The sequence below is a fragment of the Hyaena hyaena genome, unplaced genomic scaffold (assembly GCF_003009895.1).
Source record: "Hyaena hyaena isolate Hyena2069 unplaced genomic scaffold, ASM300989v1 scaffold_467, whole genome shotgun sequence".
NCBI classification, from domain to species: Eukaryota; Metazoa; Chordata; class Mammalia; order Carnivora; family Hyaenidae; genus Hyaena; species Hyaena hyaena.
In genome coordinates this window covers 152,647-167,420 of record NW_024081100.1, presented here as the reverse complement: position 1 = coordinate 167,420, position 14,774 = coordinate 152,647, and positions in this window count along the sequence as shown.

The window sequence follows — 14,774 nt, the reverse complement described above, 5'->3', positions numbered from 1 at the left end:
ACAGGAGACCTGGGAAGCAGAGAAGATATTTGGACGCGGTAAGTTTGAGGTGAAGCTTATAACACATGTATGCGTCTGACACTCTAGCAAAAGAGGTCTGAGCTAAACATGTAGATGTGAAGTTATCACCACAGAAGTGATGCTGAAGCTATGGGTTGGATGAACGTGCTTACAAGAATGTATAAATGAGAATAGCATCTGGGAAGCATTGGCACATAAGGAAGGAGACACTAGAACCCACCAAGGAACCCATAAAGGAGCAGCCAGAGAGGAGAGAGGAAAACCAAAAGAATGTGATGTCATCCAACAAAGTCAAGAATAAATACAGATTTAGGAAGAAGTGGGTGTTTGGTAGAGGGGAACGTTCCAGAGAAGTCATATAAAGCAGGGACTGGCAACATGCCTTTTGTTTGGCATCGTGGAGGTCCCAGGAGACTTCAGCAAGAGTAACTTCAAGGGGAGAGACAACCAAAGCCGGTGGACTGTGTCGGGCATGAGAGAGTGGAAGAGCAAGGTACACTTCAGAAAGAGTTTGCCAGGGATGCAGAAGGTGGAAAGATGCTGGAAAACAATCGAAGTTTGCAGGAAAAGTTGTCGCCGTGTTTACCCAGGAGTCTGTCCCATAAGCAAACACAACAGGGGACAATTGTCAAAGCAAATTATGTTGAAGTTGACTTCCGGTTTAAAACTGAGAGGTAGAAAGTAAATGCTGGCCGTGGCTCCCCACTCCTTTGAGGTCACCAGTGAGAAATATCTGACAACTAATTAGTCTTCCAGGCTCTCTACTGAAAGAGCCTCAGTCATTTGCTTCCAGACCTATTGCTCAAACACCGCAACTTGGTTGGTTGGTTTTTCACAGAGTTTGCCTGGGTTTCTCACACTCCATGTTGTGAGAAGATCTCTGTCAGCTTTTATCTCTGGAGAGAGGACCGCCCAGCAAACAGGGACCTGATGTGTAGCTAATGCAGCAGGACAGCAATCTGATGACCACAAGACTGAGAAATGCAAGACTTCTGATCATCTATGTATCGGGAAGCAACACACAGAGAATTTCTGCCCAGTGAAGAAGAACATTCTAGGTGATTCTGAACTTACATCTGTTGAGGGATTGCAGAAGATGACAGGGAGCCAGGAGCACCGAGTCCTGTCAATGGCTTGTTTTACTTTAAGTACCTAGATCTGTAGCACTAGTTACAGGACAATATTTAACAAAGGTTACAGTATACATTTCCTTAACTTAATTTAATTTGCATAAATGTAAACACCTTCCACATGACTATGAATATTCTGCATTATAGCTCTACCTTGGGGGTATTTTTGGTTCAAAGAATATGATTTGGTCTCTTGGAACCCTACAACACAGAGTATCATAATGATAGAAATTTTTTCCTACATTTCAGAGAAATGCAATTCTTCATTTACACATACACTAAGTTTCACATCAGTAATATAAACTCATAAAGTAGTGTGAAATGTTAAGCAGTCTACCATTTAATACAAATTCCTAAAGTTATTCTCACAGTGTCTGTGAGTAGTCTAAGGGTAAATCACGGTAAAACATTTGGGAGTCTTTTTTCTCTCAAATCCTAACATAAAATGTGGTGTTTATGTCAGAGAGACTGCCAGGGCGGGCTCCAACCTCACACTTAGACATAAATGAACTCCTATCTTCCAGTCATAAACAAAACCGAAAGCATCAAGCAAATAATCCCTCCCAAAGCAGGCTTTAGTCATTCTTTCCCATTAACCAAGGCACATACATTATATATGCCGAGGCCTGGTCTCAGCTGGGGTTGGGAACTTCCTTTCTTGGTTCTACCTATTGGAGGGAAGAAAACTAATCCCTTCAGTGTTGAAACACACTTGAAGCTATTCTAAATCACTCTGGGCTGGAAATCTCCTGGGTTTCCCTCTCATGATTCAAAACAAGCGCAGACATCAAGACAAGCCTAAAAATCATGCTGAAGCGTAAATTAGGAAAAAAGAAAAAACGTTAATGGAAAGCAAGCTGAATGAGAGTCTCTGTGTCCCTCTTTGAATCAAGCCCACATATAAGGTCCAGGAGGCTGTGATGTCGTCTTTGGCCTCGGGGTTAGAAGGAGGCATCTCAAATTCTAGTGTGTTACTCACTAGCTGTTTGACTCTGGGACCCTGTCTGGGCTTTGACTACAGGATTGTTAAGAGACCTTCGCCTTAACTTTGAAAATTGCAGATTCTTTTTTTTTTTTTTTTCCCACTAGTTAATATAGATCTTACACATGTCTCTAAATGACAACAGGGCACATGGTGGATTCAAAATACATGTTCCTTGAACCAATTAGCTAGTTTGGATACTAAGAACTAGAGGATTGTTGGTAATTACATGATAAACTGAAGCCCGTGAGATCTTTCTGTCAGAGTAGGAGAGAAGGTCACAGAGGAGCAAGAAGCTGGATGAAAAGATTTCTACTAAAATATTTCTGCTGACTCCAGCTCTGTTAGATCTGCATGGCTCAAATATCAAACCCAAAGAATCCTTTTATTCATAATGTCAACGGGATTCCCATGCCCCTAAATGCAAACTCTGGACCACCTGGGGAATGTGTTGCACAGACAAAATTGCAGAAGCGATATCCCTAACAAAGAGAACTGTAGTGTGCCTTCTGAACATAGAAATGACCTGGGCAGATGTGGTTTTCACTTCAAATATAAAATGGAATAATAGAAAATAAAATTATACTTAAACAGCTAATGTTGAGCAGAAAGTAAAATAGAACGTGCTGTAAACTGTGTAAAAGAACTAAACATTTACCTCTATTACTTATTTTTATATTTGTTGAGCTCAATTTTGCCTTTATGAAACCTTTAACCTTGGACAAATTAATTTTCTTTTTTAAAATTTTTTAACATTTATTTATTATTGAGAAACAGAGACAGAGCAGGAGCAGGGGAGGGGCAGAGAGAAGGGGAGACACAGAATCCAAAGCAGGCTCCAAGCTCTGAGCTATCAGCACAGAGCCCGACGCAGGGCTTGAACCCACAAACTGTGAGATCATGACCTGAGCTGAAGTTGGACGCTTAACTGACTGAGCCACCCAGGTGCCCTGACAAGTTAATTGTCTATTTTTGGATTTCTCACCTAAAAAGAAGTAAAGTTTGGGGTGCGGAAAATTGGTGCAAATAAATTCGAGAGTCACCTTTAACTCCTATGATTCTAAATAATGCTGCTTTCCTGGTTACAGAGGTCACAGAGTTCATACCACAAATTTGTTTTAAAATGGATGAACCTTGAGGACATGATACTAAATCAAATAAGCTAGTCATCCAAGGACAAATACAGTATGATTCCTTTCATATGAAGCATCTAAATTCATTGAAACAGAAGGCAGAAAAGTAATCACCAAGGGTAGTGGAACGGGGTGGGAGGGTGTGGGGGGGATTGGTGCTTCGTGGATACACGGTTTCAGTTTTGCAAGATGAAAATGTTCTTAGAGATGAGTTGCACAGAAATGCAAATACACATAATACTACTGACTTGTACGCTTAAAACTTGTTGAGATGGTTCATTTAATGTTACGTATTTTTACCACAATAAAAAATAATTTTGTCTTATTATAAAAAGAAAGAATTTTTTAAATGTTTTTAATGTTTATTTTTTATTTTTGAAAGACAGAGTGTGAACAGGGGAGGGACAGAGAGAGAGGGAGTCACAGAATTTGAAGCAGGCTCCAGGCTTTGAGCTGTCAGTACAGACAGCTCAACCCACTAACTGTGAGATCATGACCTAAGCTGAAGTTGGCCGCTTAACCACCTGAGCCACCCAGGCGTCCCAAAAGAAAGAAATTCAAAGCCATCCAAAATTCAACCACTTAGAGAAAATTTCTATTAACGAGCTAATGCTTGCCTGCCAGATACACTCACTATTATTTGCTTAAATGTTTATTTATTTATTTTGACAGAGAGAGAGCAGGAGAGGGACAGAGAGAGAGAGAGAATCCAAGCAGGCTCCACACCGTCAATGCAGAGCCAGATCCAGGGCTCGATCCCATGAACCATGAGATCATGATCTGAGCTGAATTCAAGAGTCAGAGGCTTAATCAGTGGAGCCACCCAGGTACCCTCAATACACACACACACACACACATATTTTTTACAGTTAACTAGTGCCTACCTGTGGTGCTGTCTGCTGGGAACAAAATAATGGGCATGACACTGACCCTTACTTCACCCAGGGCAAGGAATTAGCAATTACACTAAAGGGTAGTAATAAGTTCTACCATAACAAGACACACAAAGAGTAATGGAAGCATAGAGAAGGAGCAAGCAAACCGGGGTAGGAATGAGGAAAAGCTTCCCATCTGATATGTAAAGGATGAGAAGATACCAAGGCAAAAAGAAGGCAACAGCATTCTGGCCAGAAAGCACAGATGGAAGAAGTCTGGTCAATGTCAAGCATAATACTACAGATGGAGGCAAAGGGCCCGTGCCGAAGAGCAGTGGGGGCAGGATTACAAAGCGCTCTGGACCCCGTGATCATGAGCCTGGACATTTTCTAAAGGCTCAACTCTACTCGTTGGAAAGTGGTAAGTGTGGAATGGACAAGATTAGATTTGAATTTTGAAAGACCTCTTGGCTTGGATGCAGAGAATGGATGGTAGGGGTCACGCTCAGTCAAGGGAGCCCATTTAGGTGGCTGTCACAGCCAGCGTGGTGAGACAGGTAAAGGCACACTCATGCTGCATTTGTAGTTTGGGACTTCAGTTTTTTCACTTAGCATTCCATAATTAACATTTTCCCATTTGAGTAAAAAAAAAAAAATTATGGTAACCCTTTATTGTGTTTGTGTGTTTTAATAAAACTTTAATTTTGGACATTGAATTTCATGGAATGTTCACATGACATGAAATACCATTCTTCTTTTGATTTTTTTCACCTGTTTAAAAGCATAAATACTATTCTTACACTGTGGGCTGTACAAAACCAGGTAGGGAGCCAGATCTGGCCCATGGGCTGACGTTTGCCAGCCAGTATCCTAGGATGTTTGAGGGCTCCTCATCCTACAGCAGTTTATTCTGGCACTTTTCAAATATGTGATGAGCACTTACCTTTTTTTTTTAAGTTTATTTACTTATTCTGAGAAAGGGAGAGAATGACAGAGTGAGAGTGGGGTGAGGAAAAGGGAGAGAGGGAGACAGAGAGAATCTCAACCAGGTTCTGAACCATCAGTGCAGAGCCTGATGTGGGGCTCAAACTCGGGAACCACAAGACCATGACCTGAGCCAAAATCAAGTTAGTCACTTAACTGCCTGAGCCACCCAGGTGCCCTAGCATTTCCTCTTTTTATTTTTATTATTTTTTTAATTAATTAAAAAATTTTATTTTAGAGAGAAAGAGAGCATAAGCAGGGGAGAGAGGCAGAGGGAGGGAGAGAGGGAGAGAGGCAGAGGGAGAGAAACAGAATTCCAAGCAGGCTCCACAGTCAGCACGGAACCGTTACAGGGCTCTATCCCACAATACTGGGATTCATGACTCGAGCTGACATCAAGAGTCCAGTGCTCAAACTACTGAGCCACTCAGGCATGTGGTAACCCTTTCTAATGGCTGCGTGCTATTTCATTATATGGACATTCCATGATTGATTTTACTACTTTTCTATGTTTAGATGTTGTTTCCAAGTTTTTGTTATTCTAAAACAAGTGGGATGATTATTTTGGTACAAGATCCATATCTATATTTTTAAAATATTTTCATAAATGTTAAGATTATAAATCTCTTGCAGCAGATGGCAGAAGAGATGTAAGAGAAATGATTATAATCCAGGCAGGCAAGGCAATGTTACAGTGTGTGTGTGTGTGTGTGTGTGTGTGTGTGTGTGTGTGTGTGTGTGTGTATACAGCTTTACCTTGTCCCAAAAGACCATTCTGGATGCCAGACCTTCCAAAGAAGGTATAATATAACATCTCCTGTTTTGCACGGGACAGGCAGGGCTGTGGGTCTGAGCTCCACACTATACTGTTCTATCCAGGCAAAAGGTCAAGTGCTGCAGAAGGCCAAAGCTAAAAATAAAGTGTGACACTGGGAACATTAAGGAGCTGTTTGAACACTAAGGGGGAAGTGAGTCATACTAAATTCACACTTGTGTACCCTCCCGAGATACCGTGTAACCTCCTCGGCCAGGGAGGGTAGACCAATTCTTCCTTGAAACTAATTTCAGTAACAATTCTAATAATTTTATTAACAAGACAGAGTAGTTTCATTCCTGTAGCACTTTCATTCCCAAAGGCTGAGTTCTTGTGAGCCATCTCTGGACCAGGCTGCCCAAGTCCATGAACATAGCTAACCGAGAGAGAAAAATCACCACAAGGGTGAGGAATCTGAGTTTCCCTGCAAGTTTACCAACGGTTAGTGGATTCAAAGAATATCGTAGAAATGTGGAGGGTCCACACACACTGTGCATGGACTTAGAGAGGGTTTGGGGCCTGATCCCTTCATCACTGCGATCTGGGAAGTTTCTCAGGAAATCCAGATAACTACTGCCAGCTGTACTGCATATAAGATTGCACCTCTTCAGGAAGTCATCAAAGGACTCCTCCTTCAGATGCGAGTCCAATTTTTTCAGGACTGAAAAGAAATCTTCTTTGCCAACGTCTGAGAGACAGAGGGACAGAGAGACAGAGACAGAGAGGGATCAAACACTGCTACTTTACAGAGTTCCCATGTGAATCATAGGTTTGGGTTTTTTAACTTTTTCTTCTTATTAAGAGTTGTGGGGAGGACGGTGGAGAACAACTTGGGGAATTTATTTAGCATATTTTTTAGAACATCTACTATGTATGTATAAAATACGATGGGCTTATAAAGTCATAGTAACTGTCTTCTTACAGGTTTACTTTACAATTGCAGAGCTAAAACTCCGCAAAAACGATTATTACAAGTATACAAGGTAACAACTGCCTATCAGGTGCTACAACAGCCCCGAAGAAGAGGAGCTTGCTCCCAGCTGGGACATCCAGGAAGAAGATAGCAAGGGAAGTTTTTAAGGAAAGGTTTTTTCCTTCTAATTAGAACCTGTATATTTAAGACTAACCATTTAAAATTTTTTAAAAATTATAGCATTCATACAATGATAAAAGGAATAAATAAAAAATGCTCCACACTTAGATCACATATCTTGTCTGATTAGATAACTTAAATCTCTAGGTTCAGTCTCAGTCTTCATTTAACTCAGCTGATTCATCCCTCTGGCAGAACTAAACACCCCAACAAATCAGGTTGTTTTTGTATTTTGCTATACTGTGTCCCCACCTTAACTAGATATACTGAGATTTCTAAGAATCCAAGAAATGCCTTTCAGAGACACACAGCAAAAGAAGAAAAAAAGCAGAGAGCTTTGATAAAATGCAAACTGGATAATAGGGTCAGGGAATTATTTACATGAATAACAACTATGTGCCTAATGAATCTTGAAATTAATAAAAACAACTTCAAAAAGTATTTTGGCAATGAGAGTTCGAATCAGGCAAAGCCTACAGAACCAATTGACCTCTTTGTCTTCATGTTGGTTTAAAAAATGCAATTCTCATGGTGAGTATTTACTAAAAGCCAACTATGGTTTCCCAATGGAGGCTATAAAGGTTAGTAAGACAAAGGCCCTAACTTCAGGAACTACTGTCTAGTAGGGAAAATGGACATGCCAATACAGGTTAAATAACATAACAACATTTACAAATGTTTAATTTATTTTTAATACCATGAAGACTGATAAATCTTGTTGGCAAGTATTAGAGGCTGAATTGTGTTCCCCTAAAATTCACATATTGATGTTCTAACCCCCGGGATAACTGAATGTGACCATATTTGGAAATAGGACCTTTAAAAAACTAATTAAGGTAAAATGAGGCCATATGAGTGAGCCCTACTCCAATATGACCAAGGTCCTTATAAGAAGAGGAGGGGCGACTGGGTGGCTCAGTGGGTTAAGCATCAGACTTCAGCTCAGGTCATGACCTCATGGTTTGTGAGTTCGAGCCTGGAGTCAGGCTCCGTGCTGACAGCTCAGAGCCTATAGCCTGCTTCTGATTCTGTGTTTCCCTCTCTCTTTGCCCCTTTCCCACTCATGCTCTGTCTGTCTCTCCTTCTCTCTCTCAAAAATAAATAAACATTAAAAAAGAAGAAGAACAAGTAGTAGTAGAAGAAGAAGAAGAAGAAGAGGAGGAGATCAAGACACAGACACAGAGGAAAAACCTTGTGAGGACGTGGGGAGAAGATGGCCGTCTGCTAGCCAAGGAGAGAGAGGCCTCAGAGGAAACCAACTTACCAACACTTAGATCTTGATCTTCTAGTCTCCAGAATTATGAGAAAATAAAGTTCTGTTGTTTAGGCCACCCAGGCTGCCACTCAGTTATGGCAGCTTCAGCAAGCTCACGCAGCAAAGATATAGGCACCTCGGAAATGTTTCTACGTTGCTGGTTAATGGACTGTGAAAACCATTTTTGAGATGCAGGAGGCCTGGTAGCCAACAATTTCATCTGAGGTGTCCACTTGGAGAAAGTCTCACACATATGCCCAAGAAAACATGTAGAAGCTTGTTCAGTGTAGCCTTACCTCTAATTGTGAAGAACTTGAAACCAAATAACCTTTTATCGGTAGGAAAAGAAACTGTGGTTTATTTCATTCATGCAATGGAATACTACAGAGCTAGAATGACTGAACTAATATATGTGTCTACATCAGCATGGATAAATCTCCAAGCCAATGCTCAGTGAAAAAAAATTGCAAAAATATTTTTAGGTTTAATAACATTTGTGTATAATTTTAAGACAGATTTGTATATATTGTTTGTGGATACATAACATATGTTTAAATTATAAATACATACATGGGCATGAGAGACATCTAAGATAAGATTGTGACTGGGGTGCCTGAGTGGCAAGTTGGTTAAGCGTCCAACTTCAGCTCAGGTCATGATTTGGCGGTTCGTGGGTTAAAGCCCCGCGTCAGGCTCTGTGCTGACAGCTAGCTCAGAGCCTGGAGCCTGCTTCAGATTCTATGTCTCCCTCTTTCTCTGACCCTCCCCTGCTCACACCGTCTCTCTCTCTCTCTCTCAGAAATAAATAAAACATTAAAAAAAAAAGATAAGATTGTGGTTAAGAGCACAGACTAGAGCTCCTTTGCTTACCAGTTGTATAACCTTTGATAACTTCAGTCTCTCTGTCACTAAGTTTCCTCATCTGTAAAATGAGGTTAATAATAGTGCCTATAGAGAAAATGTTTAGCTTGGTGCCTGGCTCATAGTAAATGCTCAATATATATTAGCTTAGTGGGTAAAATATCAACTTAGTAAATAAGCACGTGTTCAACTATACAAGCAAACAAATGTAAACAAAGTAAAATAAAATTGAATGGTTATTTTTGGCCAAGGTTTGTCTTGAAGTGAAAATACTGTATTATGATAGGTGGTCACCTAGGTGGCTCAGTTGGTTAAGCATCTGACTTTGGCTCAGGTCATGATCTCAAGGTTCATTAGTGTGAGTCTCACATTGGGTGAGCTCGTGCCCCGCTTTGGGAGAACATGAGCCTCACTTCAGGTGAGACCCACTTCTCTCTCCCTCCCTCTCTCCCTCTCTCTCTGCCCCTTACTCACTTGGACCCTCTATCTTTCTCTCAAAACAAAACAACAACAACAACAAAAACAAGGGCACCTGGGTAGCTCAGTCAGTCGAGTGTCCAACTTCGGCTCAGGTCATGATCTTGTGGTTCATGAGTTCAAGCCCCATATTGGGCTTACGGCTGTCAGAGAAGACCCCACTTCAGATCTTCTGTTCCTCTCTCTCTGCCCCTCCTCCACTTGCACTCTCTCAAAAATAAACACTAAAGAAAGAAAGAAAATATTATGATAGTCAATGTACTGTGATGGGCAATCTCTAGACCTTAGTATGTGCACCCTTGAATAATGCCCTCCCCCTAAGTGTGGCCTGCATCTAGTGACTTGCTGTAATAAACAGAATATGGCAACATGATGGGATATTGCTTCCAAAACGAAGTTATACAATGAGGGAGGCTTCCTTCTCGGACCCTCTCTTGCTCTTGCTTACTTGTTCTGAGGCAAACAGCTGCTTGCTATGTTGTGAACTGCCCTATAAAGTGGCCCACATGACAAGGAACAAATGTGTCTGGTCACCAGCCAGTGCACAAACTTGGACGTGGATCCTCCCCAGGTTGAGCCTTGATTCATCACTCCTGGCCAAAAGCCGACTGCAATCTCATGAGAGCCCCTGAGCCAGAAACACCCAGCCCAGATCCCTGACCACCAGAAACTGTGAGATAATAAATGTTTATTCTTTTCAGCTGACCAATTTTGAGGACTACTTTCTTAATGTGCACTAGATGACTAATACACACAATACAGGCCAGGGTGAAAGCTAATGCTGTGTACATACATAGCATTAGTAAGAATGTGAGTGGGTATACATTTCTTGAGAGCAATTTTGCAATATTCCTGAAAATATTTAACTTTTTTTCACCCTATGGGTGCCTGGGTGGCTCAGTTGGTTAAGTGTCTGACTTCAGCTCAGGTCATGATCTCACAGTTGGTGGGTTTGAGCCCCACTTTGGGCTCTGTGCTGACAGCTCATAGCCTGGAGCCTCCTTCAGACTCTGTGTCTCCCTCTCTCTCTGCCCCTTCCCCATTCATACTCTGTCTTTCTCTCTCTCAAAAATAAACATTAAAAAACTAAATAAATAATTTTTTTGCCCTAAAAATGAAACTTTGTGCTAAGGAAATACATTCACAAAAATTGAGGTATATTCAATGTGATAAATAAAATAGTGAATAACTGGTAACAACTTACATGCCCAACACTGATTGGGGAAATGTGACATAATATGAAATATAGGTTTTAGTCTTTAAGTCTGGCTCCTGGCCAGAACTTCTAAAACTTCTGGCATTTCCTAAGTGATAAAGGTTCTAGGAGAACCTTTTGTTTTAATATTTGGTCTTTGACTCCAGTTCCTAACACAGAATTCCAAAATCCCTTAAAATTTCCTGGGTGATACGTGTTCTCCTATCCTAATGAGGCGAATCTTGGTGGGCTCCTGGATGGCTTCAGGATGGGGGCTGATCACCAGAAAGACCAAGCTTGATGTCCAGGACAACCTCCCATCCTTGGGCCAGGGCCTGGAGATTGCGTTAATCATCCATCCTGCACATGGAATAAAGCCTCCATAAAAATTCCTAAAGTGTGGGGCTTCAAGAGCCTCTGAGTTGGTAAATATGTGTTGGTGTTGGAAGGATGGCATGCCCAGACACAGCATGGAAGCTCTGAATCCCTTCCCCCATACCCCGATTCCTTGTCTTATGCATTTCTTCCATCTTCCTGTTCCTGAGTTATATTGTTTTATAAATCAGAAATCTAGTAAGGAAACCATTTTCCTGAGGTCTGTGAACCATTCTACAAAATTACTGAATCCAGGGGCACCTGGGTGGCTCAGTCGGTTAAGTGTCCGACGTCAGCTCAGGTCATGATCTCACGGTTCGTGGGTTCGAGCCCCGCGTCGGGTTCTGTGCTGACTGCCAGCTCAGAGCCTGGAATCCGTTTCAGATTCTGTATCTTCCTCTCTCTCTCTGACCCTCCCCTACTCATGCCATCTCTCTCTCTCTCTCTCTCTCAGAAATAAATAAAACATTAAAAAAAAAACGAAAATTACTGAATCCAAGGAGGGGTTATGGTTTATAGCTGATAGATCAGAAACACAAGTGACAATTTGTGGTTTGTGTCTGGAGTTGGAGACAGAGCAGTCTTGTGTGACTGAGGTCTTAACCTGTAGGATCTGATGCTAACTCCATGTAGGAAAATATAATTACATGGCAGGACACCCAGTTGGTGGTGTCCAGAAAGAACTGGAGAATTACTTGGTGTGGGAAAAACCCACACACATTTGGTGACAGGATGTAAAGTATTGAGTGGAGAGTATTGAGAGTAAAGTAGGAAAAAAAACGAAGATTTTTCCTCTCAGGAATGGTTAAATAAATTATGGTATATTGGGGTGCCTGGGTGGCTCAGTCAGTTAAGTGTCCAACTTCAGCTCAGGTCATGATCTCACAGTTCATGAGTTCAAGCCCTACATAGGGCTCTGTGCTGACAGCTCAGAGCCTGAGGCTGCTTTGGACTCTGTGTCTTCTTTTCTCCCTGCCCCTCCCCTGCTTACACTCTCTCAAAAAATAAATGCTAAAAAATTAAAAATATACCATAAATAAGTTATGGTATATCATTTGATAAAATCTTAAGCATACATTAAAATCATGCTAAATTTCTAGTTAATGATTTGTTGAACTATTCACAATATAACTATGTTCACAAAATAATAACTGGGGTAATCCTAACTTTTTATTTATTTAATTTTTAAAAGACTAGGTAATACCATGATGACACAGTGATGATCTCAAGTGATTAAGTTATTAGGTGATTTACATTTTCTTGGGTATATTTTTCCAAAGGTTCTAATTTTTATGTAATGAATATGTATTATTTTTTTAATTTGAAAAATATTTAAGTGTAAAATAATTAAATATGGAACTAGTATGATTCTTAAAATACATTTACCTTGTCTATTTTTTCTGGATATTTTCCAGTAATATTTGTTCTTCTATTTTTGGTATTTTTTTACATGGCTTCCAGATATTCCTGAAAAGAAAAACACCAAAGTAAATTTTGATTAAAGTTGCAGGATATATATTTAATACATAAAAATGTATTTCTATACACTAACAACAAAGTAGCAGAAAGAGAAATTAATAAAACAATCCATCTACAATTGCACCAAAAAAAAATACCTTGGAATAAACAAGAAGATGAAAGACCTGTACTCTTAAAACTATAAGACAAAACAAAACAAAAAAAAACAACTGTAAGACGTTGATGAAACAAATGAAGATGACACAAACAAATGGAAAGATACATCATGCCCATGGAATAGAAGAATTCATATTGTTAAAATGTCTATTCTACACAAAGCAATCTACAGATTCAATGCAATCCCTATCAAAATAACAATAGTATTTTTATATAACTAGAATAATCCTAAAATTTGTATGGAACCACAAAAGAACCCAGATAGCCAAGCAATCTTGAGAAAGAAGAACAAAGTTGGCGGTATCACAATTCCAGATTTCAAGATATGCTACAAAGCTATAGTAATCAAAAAAGCATTATTCTGGCATAAAAATAGACATATAGATCAATGGAACAGAATAGGGAGCCCAGAAATGAACCCATGTATACATGGGCAATTAATGTATGGCAAAGGAAGCATTAATATACAACAAGAAAAAGACAATCTTTTCAATAAATGATGTTGGGAAAACTGGACAGCTATATATGCAAAGGAATGAAACTGGACTGCTTTCTCTCACCATACACAAAAGCAAACCGAAAATGGATTAAAGACCTAACTATGAGACCTGAAACCATAAAACTCCTAAAAGAAAATATAGGCAGTAATCTCTTGGGCATCAGCCTAAGCAACCCATTCATGGATATGTCTCTTCAGAGAAGAGAAAGGCAAACATAAACTATTGGGACTACACCAAAATAAAAAGCTTTTGTACAGCTAAGGAAACCATGACCAAAAATGAAAAGGCAATGTAGTGAATGGGAAAAAATATATGCAAATATCAGATAATTCTAATAAGGGATTAATATTCAAAATATATAAACTTCACAATCCCCCAAAAATAATTTTATTAAAAAATAGGTAGAGGACTTGAATGGATATTCTTTCAGTGAAGACATACAGATGGCCAACAGACACATGAGAAGATGCTTAACATCCCTCATCATCAGGAAACTAAAAATCAAAACCACAGTGACATATCACCTCATACCAGTCATAATGACTAGTACGAAAAAGACAAACAAAAGAACAAGTGTTGGCAAGGATGTGGAGAAAAGGCAACCCTTCTTCACTACTGGTGGGAATGTAAATTGGTGCCACCATTATAGAAACAGTATAGAGGTCCTCAAAAACTTAAAAATAGAGGGGCATCTGGGTGGCTCAGGCAGTTAAGCATTGAAGTCAGGTCATGACTTTATAGTTTGAGAGATCGAGCCCCCTGTAAGGCTGTGTGCTTGACAGCATGGAGCCTGCTTAGGATTCTCTCTTTCCCTCTCTCTCTGCCCCTCCTCACCTCATGTACACTCATACCTGTGTGGGGTTTCTATCTCAAAGTAAATAAACATTAAAAAACAAATAAACAAAGGTTATTAAAAAATTAAAAATATAAGTACCATATGATCCAGTAATTCCTCTACTGGGTATTTACCCAAGGAAAATGAAAACACTAATTAAAAAAGATATATTCACTCCAATGTTTATTGCAGCATTAGGTACAATGGCCAAGAAATGGAAGCAATCCAAGTGTCTATTGACAGATGAATGGATAAAGAAGAGGTGGTATATATATAATAATATATATTTTATAATATATAAATATAAAATATATATTATGTGTGTATATAATAGAATATTACTATATAATAATACATTAATAGAATAGAATAGAATATTACTCAGCCATAAAAAGAATGAAATCTTACCATTTGTGGCAACATGGATGGACCTAAAAGGTATTAAACTAAGTGAAATAAGACAGACAGAGAAAGACAAATGCCATGTGATTTCACTTGTATGTGGAATCTAAAAAACAAAACAAGCAAGCAAGCAAACAGACTCTTAGATATAGAAAACAAATGGGTGGTTGCCAGGGAAGGAAGGGAGTGGGAGGGATAGACAAAATA